Below are 16,054 nucleotides of genomic sequence, written 5' to 3'. Positions count from 1 at the left end.
AGATAGGTTAGGTTAGGTTAGGTAGTGTTGGTTAGGTTTGGTCATATATCTACGTTAATTTTAACTCCAACAAAAAAAATTGACCTCATACATAATGAAATGGGTAGCTTTATCATTTCATAAGAAAAAAAATAGAGAAAATATATTAATTCAGGAAAACTTGGCTTATTAGGCAAATCTGGCCTTGCATAGTAGGATGACAAGTGCGTTCTGGCTACTAGGTACGACATATATATATATATATATATATATATATATATATATATATATATATATATATATATATATATATATATATATATATATATATGTCGTACCTAGTAGCCAGAACTCACTTCTCAGCCTACTATGCAAGGCCCGATTTGCCTAATAAGCCAAGTTTTCATGAATTAATTGTTTTTCGACTACCTAACCTAACCTAACCTAACTTTTTCGGCTACCTAACCAAACCTAACCTATAAAGTTAGGTTAGGTTAGGTTAGGTAGGGTTGATTAGGTTCGGTCATATATCTACGTTAATTTTAACTCCAATAAAAAAAAGTGACCTCATACATAATGAAATGGGTAGCTTTATCATTTCATAAGAAAAAAATTAGAAAAAATATATTAATTCAGGAAAACTTGGCTTATTAGGCAAATCGGGCCTTGAATAGTAGGCCAAAAAGTGAGTTCTGGCTACTAGGCACGACATATATATATAGGGGTACCACCATTAAAGTGACCCACATCCTCGAAGAAGAAAATAAATATTGTTTCGAAAAGACCTTGTGTATTCTCACTGAATACTTTAATCTTTTCCTCTCCTACCACCCCTATTATTTTTTTTTATTTGATTTTATTGCAATGCTACAGTTTACAGAAAACACACACTTATATAACAATATAACAATATACCAATCAGTGTTCGAAGACCTCGTCCAGTTTCTCGGGGGTCGGGTGCGTACCCAAGATACAGCACGCATTTCCCCTCTGAACAGCGACACTGAGGCGCTGGAACATAAAACTGGCCACTCTTGGGTCTCTAGTCTTCCCAATGAGTTCCTTGCCCAGCTCCTTCTGGAACTTAAGTGCACATTTACCCCAGGCGCCCAGAGTCTCAGAGCCTATTGGCACGAACCTGTAACAACGTTCTAGGTCCCTGTACTTGTTAGTTTTCTGGGTCTCCCTGAAGGTGGCCGCCCCGCCTCCTTCAGCTGCGCTGTAAGGTAGATAGGTATCAGCCAATGTGGATGCACACGTGTAGTCCCACACGACCTGTTTACCTTCCCTCCACGGCTGCAGGGTGACTCCATCTGGGCGTTTTTGGCTGTTGTCAGGCCTGCACAACTGAGCTTCCCTTTGTGCTGGGCACCCAGCTGAAGCTAAACTTCTCTTGATGATGTCAATTCATGTCTGGCAAAATTTCCCTGTGTCTTACGACAGATGAGACCATGGCTGCCGTATTGGTCTGCCCGTGCATGGCCGCAAATACACCGGTGCTCGGTGGAGATAGGGGCGGCAAGGCGCAGAGCAACACCAATACTTAGGGTCCAATGGTCCAGGCGGGTGCCCTATGCGGAATTAGGGACTGCCAACAGGAAGTACCCGGCATGGGGCGCTTGCACAGCTAGAAGACGCGCTTTGTCCTTCCTGGAAGCTGCCTCCAGCAAAGATGTGGCGATGTTCTCCACTATGGGGCTATCCCATTTGGACTGTTTGCAGTCATTTGGAAAAGTCGGTCGAGGATGAGAGTTGACAAGAGTGTCCCACTGACCGGCTCCTTCCGTGAATTTGGGATCATGAATCCCAATGAAGTCTCTCAGGTGTTCCGGTAGTATTTCCTTAACTAATTCACCTGTTGCACTGGATGAGGATAAGAATGCCGGCAATGCTAACTGTGTCGCCTTGCGAATACTTATCCCCCGAGTCTAACTGGGAGCGTTGCTTTGTCCCATTGGTCATCTTGCAGGGAGAGGTTTAACACTTTCACGGTTATTGACCTTAGGGGTGTGGTATATTCTGTTAATTGTGGGCTGTCGAAGGAGGGAGCACACCTTAGGAAATAGGTCAGTCTGGGCAAAGCCAGGGACCTTGTGAAAAGGTACAAAGCATCGTGGGCGTCCAAAGCCCCTATTCTTCCCTCCATCCTCCTCAGGTCGTTCAGCTTTTCTTCGAGGACTACCTCAATGGCGCTCGAGCCCAGAGGTGCCCCTAGCAGCACACTGTCGGTGGGAGCGATCACTTGAGCTCCTGGCAATATTGGTTCGCACTGCATCTATGGTTGGTTGGCTAGATGAGATGATTTCACACTTTAATGGGTTTAGGGTGAGTCCTAACTCCTCTCCCTTAGATTTCACCAGCTGTAGATCTTCTAGCAGGGACTCCTGTGTCCCTGCCAGGGTGCCATCGTCCAGGAACCAGATGTTGAGTTCGCTGGTCAACCTGCTTGTGACCTCTTTAACAGCAATGCAAAAAAGAAAAGGGGCAAGTGGGCCTCCCTGCTGGACACCTTCTGCAGAAACAACTTCATGTTCCCCAAACAGCAGCGTCGATTCCCTACTGTACCCTGCTGAGACGAAGGGGAGTAGAGAAGGAAAGCTTGTTCGAACTGCTTCCAGTACCACATCCCTTTTTACCTGGTTGAAGGCATTTTTAAAGTCTAATTAAATTAATGCCTTATTTTCTGGGAGGTGCTTGATATAGGCTCGTGCTGCATGAGCTGCTGCTTCACAGCCATGGGGGACACCAAAACCTAGTTGATGGGGTCGAAGCATCGTCGCAGCATCTATGCTAATTTTTCTGACAGCTGCCCTAGCAACAAGGCGCCGAAGTGTGTTACCCACGGCAATGGGTCTGACTCCACCATCTTTCTTCTTGAGGGCACAAAGGGATGCTCCAAAGAAAAAGGGTTTAATTGTATCTGGGATCAACCCAGAGAGGCAGTCGTTGACAAACTTCGTGACCTCTGACAATAGTGTCTCGGCAACTTCTCCGAGAACTGGGTTTACCATCTCCTTGAGGTGCTGAGGTCTTACTCCAGTGTATCCCCCTGCCGAGCCTGGCGGAAATGACATGATGGCTTTGTATACCTCTGACGCTTGGAGGAATAGAGGTCCCATGTCTGGGACATTTGTGTCCTGAGCAGTGGGTTCCCATGGTACTCTAGGAGGGTGCTTCTCTCTCAGCGAGTTGGCGGTAGCGGTATTTCTAGGGGCGATTGTGTCTTCGCTGGTAAGTAATCTAATTGCCCCTACTGTGTTGCCCTCTTCAATTTTTTGTTCACTTGTGTTCCAAGTTTAAAATTATCATTGGAACTCTTGGGTCTGCCACGACGGTTTTTGCGTTGAGGAGGGATGGGGATCAAGTTGTCAGCTCTGGGGAAATTATTTATTGCCCTAGTGACTGATGAGGCCAATGACTTGCCTCCTCTTGCAGGTACGCCTAAGCAAATATTGCCAAACAGGAGCAAATTATGCCATGCTTTGATGGTGGCTGCAGCATTAAGATTTGCAGACCGTTCATTTACTTTCCTTAAAAGGTCTGTATATTTCCCTGCTGCAAATGGGCGCGCTGCTTTAGGAATGTGGGGAAGAGTTCTGGTGGTGGATGCTTTGATGGCCCCCAGGAGGTCATCTGATGACATGAAGTTTGCTGGGATGTGTGGGGGTGCCGGGGGGACCTGTGGGCCTTCTCTCTCTACAGGTGCCGTCCATGAACCCTCACAGTTGTTGTGTTGACGTAGGGTTTCATCGTTTCTAATGCTGTGCGATTCGTCACACACCCGACACGTTCCTCTGAGTCTGGGTCCTCTGGTTGCACGTCTGGGTGCACTGTTCCCAGGACCCTGTTCTTGGCTGAGGGGTTCCTGGTTAGTTGGTGGAGTCCCCTCCATCCCCCGGGCTGCCGGCGTGAGATGGATGACAGGGGTGGTGGCGGCAGGGGTGGACACGGGTGGTGGCAGGAGGGGTGGCTAGCTGTCCCTCACACTCACCACTCCTATGAGTACTTGTGTCTCCCTCCCTTTTGGGAGGAACCTGAATGCCTGCTGTGACCTGTTGTGCCATATCTGGGTGCATGGAGGGTAGCACATCCCTGCCACAAGCACTGTGTGGGCGGTGAATAGGTGAGTGGGAGACACCCATGGGCAGGGGGTCTGGGTGGTGGGATGGCAGGAGGTACTGTGGTGCGGCGAGGCCGGCGGGCAGGGAGGAGGTGGGGGTTGACCGGGCCTCGCTCAGCTTGAGGGGGGATCTGGGTGACACTTAAACACTGGTATAATTTTATTGTATATCACTGCACAATGGTGAATGAATCATACACTTGTAATCCGACACACTGTGAGCTGTATTATCTCTGACCATGATTACTGATTTTTATTTTCATTTTTATTTCCCAAACGTATTTCTATAAACACTGGGTGGCACTGGGGGCCTCGTAGCCTAGCTGGGGGCCTCGTAGCCTGGTGGATAGCGCGCAGGACTCGTAATTCTGTGGCGCGGGTTCGATTCCCGCACGAGGCAGAAACAAATGGGCAAAGTTTCTTTCACCCTTAGTGCCCCTGTTACCTAGCAGTAAATAGGTACCTGGGAGTTAGTCAGCTGTCACAGGCTGCTTCCTGGGGTGTGTGTGTGGTGTGGAAAAAAAAAAGTAGTTAGTAAACAGTTGATTGACAGTTGAGAGGCGGGCCGAAAGAGCAAAGTTCAACCCCCGCAAAACACAACTAGTAAACACAACTAGTAAACAAATAGTAAACACATGGGTGACCCCCCACCCTCGCCCTACCGAACAACAACACCCCATTCTCCCCCACACCTTAGTCGTGGGAGGCCTAGAGGGCGCCAGCGTTGCCCTCACTGCCGTTGTATTCCATAAACTGCACACCCACCTGTTTGATCCGTTTTTGTTGAGATGGTCCACTCTGGGCACTTTCCGCTAATCCTGCACCTTCCCAGGACATTCACACAGCACTCTGTGAAGGCTAGGCACGGTGACGTCAGGATGTCCCTAGGCGTAGATATATGACCGAACCTAACCAACCCTACCTAACCTAACTTAACCTATCTTTATAGGTTAGGTTAGGTTAGGTAGCAGAAAAAGTTAGGTTAGGTTAGGTTAGGTAGGTTAGGTAGTCGAAAAAACATTAATTCATGAAAACTTGGCTTATGAGGCAAATCGGGCCTTGCATAGTAGGCTGAGAAGTGCGTTCTGGCTAATAGGTACGACATATATATATATTTATATATATATATATATATATATATATATATATATATATATATATATATATATATATATATATATATATATATATATATATATATAAATATATATATATATATATATATATATATATATATATATATATATATATATATAACTGAAAACTCACACCCCAGAAGTGACTCGAACCCATACTCCCAGAAGCAACGCAACTGGTATGTACAAGACGCCTTAATCCACTTGACCATCACGACCGGACATAATGAGGTGATAGCCGAGGCTATATGAACCACCCCACCGCCGGCACTCGGATATATATATATATATATGGGTTCGAGTCACTTCTGGGGTGTGAGTTTTCAGTTGTATATGTCCTGGGGACCATTCAGGCTTGTTCGCATTTGTGTTCCTCACGTGTGCCCCAAAGAATGAGGTGATTTGGTAAAATGCTATGCCCAAGATAACTATCCGAGTGCCGGCGGTGGGGTGGTTCATATAGCCTCGGCTATCACCTCATTATGTCCGGTCGTGATGGTCAAGTGGATTAAGGCGTCTTGTACATACCAGTTGCGTTGCTTCTGGGAGTATGGGTTCGAGTCACTTCTGGGGTGTGAGTTTTCAGTTGTATATGTCCTGGGGACCATTCAGGCTTGTTCGCATATATATATATATATATATATATGTCGTACCTAGTAGCCAGAACGCACTTCTCGGCCTACTAAGCAAGGCCCGATTTGCCTAATAAGCAAAGTTTTCTTGATTTAACATATTTTCTCAAATTTTTGTCTTATGAAATAATAAAGCTACCCATTTCATTATGTATGAGGTCAATTTTTTTTTATTGGAGTTAAAATTAACGTAGATATATGACCGAACCTAACCAACCCTACCTAACCTAACCTAACCTATCTTTATAGGCTAGGTTAGGTTAGGTAGCCGAAAAAGTTAGGTTAGGTTAGGTTAGGTAGGTTAGGTAGTCGAAAAACAATTAATTCATGAAAACTTGGCTTATTAGGCAAATCGGGCCTTGCATAGTACGCTGAGAAGTGCGTTCTGGCTACTAGGTACGACATATATATATATATATATATATATATATATATATATATATATATATATATATATATATATATATATATATATATATATATATATATATATATATATATATATATATATGTCGTACCTAATAGCCAGAACGTACTTCTCGGCCTACTATGCAAGGCCCGATTTCCCTAATAAGCCAAGTTTTCATGAATTAATTTTTTTCGACTACCTAACCTACCTAACCTAACCTAACCTAACCTAACTTTTTCGGCTACCTAACCTAACCTATAAAGATAGGTTAGGTTAGGTAGGGTTGGTTAGGTTTGGTCATATATCTACGTTAATTTTAACTCCAATAAAAAAAAATTGACCTCATACATAATGAAATGGGTAGCTTTATCATTTCATAAGAAAAAAAATACAGAAAATATATTAATTCAGGAAAACTTGGCTTATTAGGCAAATCAGGCCTTGCATAGTAGGCCGAGAAGTACGTTCTGGCTACTAGGTACGACATATATATATATATATATATATATATATATATATATATATATATATATATATATATATATATATATATAATTAAATATGACCGAAAAAGTAAGATTAATAATTCTAACACGAATTTTCTCGATCTTTCGTATGTTTCTTTTCACTGTTGGTGGTAATTCAAAAATCAATTCTCCAAAATTCATTTTTATTTCTAGTCTGACGCGACACAAGAAATAAAAATGAATTTTGGAGAATTGATTTTTGAATTACCACCAACAGTGAAAAGAAACATACGAAAGATCGAGAAAATTCGTGTTAGAATTATTAATCTTACTTTTTCGGTCATATTTAATAATATATGTCTACAGGAAAGACTGCTACCAAAATATACGAATATATATATATATATATATATATATATATATATATATATATATATATATATATATATATATATATATATATATATATCTATTTATATATATATATATATATATATATATATATATATATATATATATATATATATATATATATATATATATATATTTATACAAATTTGTGAGGGTACCACCTCTGGTGCCAATGTGGGGACCCATAGCCTCGGAGAAGAAAATAAAAAGTATTCAGAGGAGACCTTGTGGTCTCTCACTGAACACTAATATTATCTTTTCCTACCACCCCCAATCTTTTGTATGTACACATATATATTTGCTTTATTTGAACTTTGTTACAAAAAAGGAGTTACATATAGGTTACAAAGATGGTTATCATAGGTTGTCGAGTTCCTCCAGTTTATATATAAACTGTCTGAGTTTAACTATATAACTTAACTATATTAACTTAATATAAACTATCTGTCGAGTTTATATATATATATATATATATATATATATATATATATATATATATATATATATATATATATATATATATATATATATATATATATATATATGTCGTACCTAGTAGCCAGAACGCACTTCTCAGCCTACTATGCAAGTCCCGATTTGCCTAATAAGCCAAGTTTTCATGAATGAATTGTATTTCGACTACCTAACCTACCTAACCTAACCTAACCTAACTTTTTCGGCCACCTAACCTAACCTAACCTATTAAGATAGGTTAGGTTAGGTAGGGTTGGTTAGGTTCGGTCATATATCTACGTTAATTTTAACTCCAATAAAAAAAATGACCTCATACATATTGAAATGGGCAGCTTTATCATTTCATAAGAAAAAACTTAGAGAAAATATATTAATTCATGAAAACTTGACTTATTAGGCAAATCGGGCCTTGCATAGTAGGCTGAGAAGTGCGTTCTGGCTACTAGGTACGACATATATATAGTACGGAGCACAATACCGTGCATTGTGCTGAGTGACGATCACAAAGATCACTGAACATTTATGACAGTGATACACGATAAGTATTGTTGGTATATGGTGTTGCAGGGCTGACAACTGATTTCTGGGTCGGTGGCCGGTTCGACTTGGATACCAACGCTTGGTCGTGGACCGTGGACGATTCTGTTATGCCTTTAGGAACTCCCTACTGGGCTGTGAGGTTAGTGCTCCAAAGGTCTCCTTACTGATCTGTGAGTTAGTGCCCATAAGGTGGTTTATTACGGGTTAAAGTAAAAGTTGTTCAATTTGTTTGTAAATTTATTTATGAAATGGTTATAGAAAGGGCTGCAACTGGTCCAAGTTTCAGCATCACAACCTAAACAGAAAAGGAGAAAAAAATACAGAACGCATTATGCAACGAATTTTCAACATTTTCAAATTTTTTTAGGGAACACATGTGTCAACTAAAATCCTTTCTATAACACTCAGATATCACATTAGCATGTAATAAAGGATTTTAAATTGGGGTTTTAGCCAAAAAGTGTTTAGTGCAATAATATAATTATTCAAAGTTACCCTTTCAAAAATATGCAATATATGATGTTTATAAATTTGTATAAAATCAACAAATGGACTTTGGACTAAAATGGCTCGACACGTTTGTAGAAGCACAAACTCTACATATAAGGTGTAATTTGCATGTAAATTGATTAATAAATGAAAGGTGAGAAACACCTTGAAGTTGTAAATTACTTACCTGAGTAAAATAAGATCAAAGTTCGGCCACCTGTAGCAGAGTTTGACATCGACCTATTTTGTTCATAATTGGCACCCTTGCAGATAGGTATCCATTGAGCAAGGTATGCAAGTTCCATGCACATCCCCTGATAACAAACGAAAAAAAAAATTGAAAAAAAAATTAAAAAAAAAAAAAAAAAAAAAAAATTATATATATATATATATATATATATATATATATATATATATATATATATATATATATATATATATATATATATCCTGCACATACATATTACAGTTATTACCAACTATCAAATTATAACACTAAAACATACTAACCTATTGACATTGGTCCGAATTGTGGGTCCTCAAGGTGGCACTGCATTGGGCACTAGTAGGCACCTGCATGATTGCTGGATCACCTTCCTCAGGAGCCTGTCTCGGCGTGATGGAGGGAGGGAGGTCTAGGAAGGAGTGTGAGGAGGGTCTAGGAGGGTTGAAGAAGGTGTGTGAGGAAAGTTGAGGAAGTGTGTGAGGAAGGTTGAGGTGGTGTGTGAGGAAGGTTGAGGTGGTGTGGTGCGCCACCATCTCTCACTGGATATTACTCTTCACGCTAAAGCGACTTTCTTTTACTGATAAAGACGGCGACCGAGTGCCAGATTTGCTGCTCTTATCTTCTGGCATTATCTCTTTATAAGAGTTTGTACAGTAGACGCAACAATGTGCTATTCCAGGAACGATAATGGAGCGCGCGTCAGACCAGTTCACACTCTATCGGACACACAAGGTGACTGAGGGCTGGGAAATCCCTATAGCACAACAAGCGGTGAGAAGGTTGCCAATGAGTGTATATTTACTCCTTATGCATACATCGATATTTACGACGTTATTATGAAAAATTTGACGTTTAGAACGTACGACGCAATACTCTTGGCGCGCCACAGCCGCGGGGCACCGGATTCTGCACAATTACGCATGGAAATGTACCATAAATACTTTAATTTATATCATAACATTATCGGTTTGCGCCACAGTGTTGCCAGAACGTTGTAGTATTTTTATAAATTTTTCAAAAAGATTAGATTTTTTCAGAATTTTTGCGTTTGATAAGCCCCCTAAGGTCTCTCTACAGCGCTGTGAGGGTAGTATCCCTAAGATCTCCCTACTGATCTGTGAGGTTAGTGCTCCTAAGATCTCCCTACTGATCTGTGAGGTTAGTGCCCCTAAGGGAGCCGGTCGGCCGAGCGGACAGCAGGCGGGACTTGTGATCCTGTGGTCCTGGGTTCGACCCCAGGCGCCGGCGAGAAACGATGGGCAGAGTTTCTTTCACCCTATGCCCCTGTTACCTAGCAGTAAAATAGGTACCTGGGTGTTAGTCAGCTGTCACGGGCTGCTTCCTAGGGGTGGAGGCCTGGTCGAGGACCGGGCCGCGGGGACACTAAAAACCCCCGAAATCATCTCAAGATAAGGTCTTCCTACTGATCTGTGAAGTTATTACGTGTACCGTTTGCCAGTACCTGCTTGGAGAGAGTTTGTTGTATGTCAGTACCTATTTGGAGAGGGATTAACCGTGGTATATACTTGTGTTACTGTTGCAGGCACAGCAGCTCGTGTGTGCGGCGCCCCCCGCCCCACACTGACCCCTTCAGCAGTACCTCCGCTGCCCTACCAGACGCCCCCTGCTTCTCCTACATCCAGGCGCCCGCCAAGCGTCAGGAGGGATGGTAATGAGACTCAATTTTTTAAGTTCAATTATGAAGAAGACATTAGGCATGGGAAGCTTGTGTACCCACTTAGTTTACTGTCTATAACAATGACTCCCATGCAGGGATTCTGCGGAACAATGGGGTTTTTTGATAAACTTTTAATATGACGTGCTTATAAAACGATGCAGCATTTATAAAATGTTGCTTGGCTAGATATTCGCCAAGCATTATTATGGAAGTGGTGATTAAATATTTGCTTTAAATTAGGAAATTAGAATTAATGTTATTCTTTTGAATTGAATTATTGTCAACTTTCTTATAAAACAGTAAAATAAAATGTACTTTTTAGTTAAAAAAAAATAGATTTACATAAAATCTTAACAAATATGTTCACAATATTTGTAACCAGTTATAACGATGTAGAGCAAACATATTTGTAATTTGTTATTAACATTAATTAGTAAATAGAAATAGGCAATAAATACCCATGAAATATTCTATTCAAAAGTATGAGGTAATTATTATTTATTAGATCTACTGCTTTACGCACCTATTTTGGAATTTCTAATGATGGACCTAATGTGTGCTCAACCTGGACGACATATAAATCCTCAACGTCAAAATAAGATGTACTCTAAACTATAGCGGCTCGCTATATTGACGGGCTGTTACTTTCACCTTTCGTGGATCCTGGGTTGGGTTAGGTTCTGGCAATTTAGTACATCAGTTTAGTGACCATGTGACAACTCGAGACTGGTCAGCCAGGTAGAACTAGGTGGTCTTCCAAGTAGGACGGGCTGATGACTAGACGTACCTGGTCTTCTGTGATGACCAGACGTACCTGGTCGTCTGTGTTGACCAGACATACCTGATCATCTGTAATGACAAGACGTACCTGGTCCTCTGTGATGACCAGACGTACCTGGTCCTCTGTGATGACCAGACGTACCTGGTCCTCTGTGATGACCAGACGTACATGGTCCTATGGACTCGTATTAATGGTCGGGTCCATATGTGACCCCGACCCCCCCCCCCCCCCCCCCCCTACACTTCCACTGACAATCCCTATACACTCATATATTTTTCGTGGGAACTCTGGAAGCTGCCTTGCATGGACCTATAATCACTCCTGCAGTTTCCTGTTTTATTGTGTTCTTTCGTGCGTTTTTTTTTATGTTCAGAGTTTCTTGGGTGGAATTTATGCTTCTGTTTATATGATCCAATTGTATGTGTGAGAAGAAAAGGTTGACGGTGTTCCTTGGGATGTCCTCAGGTGCTCCGCCTTGACCTACGAACACTACTACTACATGACCGACCAGAGTTGCCAGGAGGAACGCAGCCCACTCTGCATGCTGGAGGCCGACGATGATGATGACCAATTTGATGAGGAACCTGAAGGGAAAGTCTGAGGAGGGGAAGCCTGACGAGGGGGAAGCCTGAGGAGGAGGAAGCCTGAGGAGGGGGAAGCCTGAGGAGGGGGAAGCCTGAGGAGGGGAAAGCCTGAGGAGGGGGAAGCCTGAGGAGAGGATGACTGAGGAGGGGAAGCCTAAGGAGAGGATGACTGAGGAGGGGAAGCCTGAGAGTAAACCTCTAGGGGGGAAGCCTGAGGGTAAACCTCTAGGGGGGAAGCCTGAGGGTAAACCTCTAGGGGGAAGCATGAGGGTAAACCTCTCGAAGGGAAGCCTGAAAATGAACCTCTAGGGGGAGAAGCCTCATGGATAATAAGAGCTGAGTGACGAAGCTCAATAGAGAGCGTTTGATTGGGTAAGCCTAAAGGACAAGCTTGAAAAAGAGACAGATGGACACGCTTGAGATGTATACCCGTCAGTGAAACCTGAGGAGAAACCCTGGGGGCTGACATCACTCTCCAGCTGGTTGATGTATTCCGCAGCTGAATGACGTTCTCCTCAGCTGTGTGATGCTTTTCTGAGCTGGGGGACGGTGACCTCGATGTATTAGTATATATTAAAATTGATAACTAAGTACAGGTATTAACATGCATTTCAATGTTTAGCTATGTATTAGTGTTTATTATGTATTATAATGTACTTAATATAGTGACATTAAACCATTAGTAATTCATATCTTGTACTCATTCGCCCGCTTATGTATTTTATATAATTTGTTCATCTTGTATTTTCAGCATTACCAGAGGGAAGTGTTTATTGTGTACCGTCATGAATATTTCTGGAGAAAGTTACTCCTGACTCAGTGTGGATGTTTTCTGGAGAAAGTTACTCTTCACTCAGTGTGGGTGTTAACTGGAGAAAGTTACTCCTGACTCAGTGTAGATGTTTACTTGAGAAAGTTATTCCTGGCTCAATGTGGATGACTTTAATCAAAGAAATTGACTGGGAATCAATGGATTCGAGAGGAAATTAAGAAACATGAAGAGCAAAGCTAGAAGATGTAGCTAAAAGGAACAACGTAACACATGTTAATAAGGAAACATGGAAAATGGGAAGGAAATATCACCAAGGCTAAACCTGGTCTTCATGCAGAACGATATGAAGACATTATCCTTGCCGCATGAAACAGTAACGGAAGCCAGTGGCCACTGTAGTGAGGTCGTCGGTTGTGTAGTTTATATGAGAGCTGAGGCGAGAGGAGCAGCGGAGGAGATGGGAAGACAAACTTTCTATAAAAGTGAGAACCAGATGGTCGGAGAATTCTAAGAGATAACTAAATAAAAACAAAGAGAAAAAGATAAGACAGCAAAGAAAAAAATAGCCTTAAAAGGAAAAATAAAGATCATGGAAGAAATACAGGAAGAACAAATCACAAGTAAACAACTTCATGTATACACCAGGAGATCAGAAGACAATGTATACATGCTGGTTAGCATTGTAAATGTGTGGCCACGCCTGTGGTAGCAAATAATAATAATAAAAACTTACCCGCCACCACACGCCCCGCACCATTCACACACGTCCCGCACCATTCCTACACGTCCCGCACCATTCCTACACGCCCCGCACCATTCCTACACGCCCCGCACCATTCCCACACGCCCCGCACCATTCACACACGTCCCGCACCATTCCCACACGCCCCACACTATTCCTACACGTCCCACATCATTCCCACACGCCCCGCACCATTCCCACACGCCCCACACCATTCCCACACGCCCCGCACCATTCCTACACGCCCCGCACCATTCCCACACGCCCCGCACCATTCACACACGTCCCGCACCATTCCCACACGCCCCACACTATTCCTACACATCCCACATCATTCCCACACTATTCTTACACGCCCCACATCATTCCCACACGCCTGACACAATTTCCACACGCTCTACATAATTCCCACACTCTTGACACCATGCTTCTCTAGTGGGATCGCTCCTCTTGGAGAATTCCTCAGCTGTTCGTCAGTAGTTCAGACTAAAAGCTTATTGGAGCGAATAATCTTTGGACCGGCATTAATCTGTGGACCGGCATTGTGGCATATGTCAAGGCGTTATACAGACTGTCACCGAGACGTGTCACCTTGTGCGACACATTTCTACCCATGGCTGGTCCCTGATAACTCTGTTAGAAGGAACTCTTGACGTGTCCACTTACTACTACACCTCTGAGTGTATAGAACTTCTTCACTATTAGCCTTCTGGGGATATAATTATATATATTATCGTTATATATAATTCATTATGTGGCTCTCACGAAGTGTTTCATTGTGTGACGCACATACATGTAGTGCTTCATGGTGCGACGTTCATACATGTAGTGCTTCATGGTGTGACGTTCATACATGTAGTGCTACATGGTGGGACGCACATACATGTAGTGCGTCATGGTGTGACGCTCATACATGCAGTACTTCATGGTGTGACGCACATATATGCAGTGCTTCATGGTGTGACGCACATACATGTAGCGCTTCATGGTGTGACGCAATACATGCAGTGCTTCATAGTGTGACACACATACATGTAGTGCTTCATGGTGTGACGCACATACATGCAGTGCTTCATAGTGTGACACACATACAAGTAGTGCTTCATGGTGTGACGCACATACATGCAGTGCTTCATGGTGTGACACACATACATGCAGTGCCTCATGGTGTGACACACATACAAGTAGTGCTTCATGGTGTGACACACATACATGCAGTGCTTCATGGTGTGACGCACATATATGCAGTGCTTCATGGTGTGACGCACATACATGTAGTGCTTCATGGTGTGACGCACGTACATGTAGCGCTTCATAGAGTGACGCATAGATGTAGTGCTTCATGGTGTGACGCACATACATGCAGTGCTTCATGGTGTGACACACATACATGTAGTGCTTCATGGTGTGACGCACGTACATGTAGCGCTTCATAGTGTGACGCATAGATGTAGTGCTTCATGGTGTGACGCACATACATGCAGTGCTTCATGGTGTGACACACATACATGCAGTGCTGCATGGTGTGACGCACGTACATGTAGCGCTTCATAGTGTGACGCATACATGTAGTGCTTCATGGTGTGACACACATGCAGTGCTTCATGGTGTGATACACATACATGCAGTGCTTCATGGTGTGACGCACATACATGCAGTGCTTCATGGTGTGACGCACATACATGTAGCGCTTCATGGTGTGATACACATACATGCAGTGCTTCATGGTGTGACGCACATATATGCAGTGCTTCATGGTGTGATACACATACATTCAGTGCTTCATGGTGTGACGCACATACATGCAGTGCTTCATAGTGTGACGCACATACATGCAGTGCTTCATGGTGTGACGCACATACATGCAGTGCTTCATAGTGTGACGCACATACATGTAGTGCTTCATGGTGTGACGCACATACATGCAGTGCTTCATGGTGTGACGCACATACATGCAGTGCTTCATGGTGTGACGCACATACATGTAGCGCTTCATAGTGTGACGCACATACATGTAGCGCTTCATAGTGTGACGCATACATGTAGTGCTTCATGGTGTGACGCACATACATGCAGTGCTTCATGGTGTGACACACATACATGCAGTGCTTCATGGTGTGACATACATGCAGTGCTTCATAGTGTGACGCACATACATGTAGCGCTTCATAGTGTGACGCACATACATGTAGCGCTTCATAGTGTGACGCACATACATGTAGCGCTTCATAGTGTGACGCACATACATGTAGCGCTTCATAGTGTGACGCATACATGTAGTGCTTCATGGCGTGTATTCTCTCATATAATACATCTTCCCGTCACTTTTGTCTGTACCTGAATATTTCATTATTTGCCTTTTATTTATTTGTTGGTTCACACACCTTCAGTGTCAACTTGAGGTCTGGTTGTGGCCCACTTGGCCAGCTCATCACCAACCTCCTTCAGCACTAGTCCAACCTGAGATGGAATCCCTTTGAATTTAACTTTGTGTTTTTTTTATCTCTTTCCCGCTCACTCTTTTCTTACAATCCAATAATCTATACAATCTATAGACTTGAATATTGGATTTTGACTGCTTAATGGCTCGAGTCCTCGACAATCAGCAAACACG

General features: G+C 42.7%; 1 long non-coding RNA gene across 1 annotated transcript; it reads right to left on the bottom strand.

Annotated features, from left to right (window-relative positions):
• Nucleotides 1-8,384: 8,384 nt before the first annotated feature.
• LOC123751740 (uncharacterized) lies at nt 8,385-11,570 on the bottom strand. The gene is made up of 3 exons (XR_006772128.2): nt 9,168-11,570; nt 8,845-8,971; nt 8,385-8,463 (listed from the first exon to the last, which is right to left on the bottom strand). It is a non-coding gene; the product is annotated as an uncharacterized lncRNA (long non-coding RNA).
• Nucleotides 11,571-16,054: the final 4,484 nt, after the last annotated feature.

The sequence above is a fragment of the Procambarus clarkii genome, chromosome 54 (genome assembly GCF_040958095.1).
Source record: "Procambarus clarkii isolate CNS0578487 chromosome 54, FALCON_Pclarkii_2.0, whole genome shotgun sequence".
Classification (NCBI taxonomy): Eukaryota; Metazoa; Arthropoda; class Malacostraca; order Decapoda; family Cambaridae; genus Procambarus; species Procambarus clarkii.
Note: the sequence above shows the minus strand (reverse complement) of the source record. Positions and strands in the feature narration are given on the sequence as shown.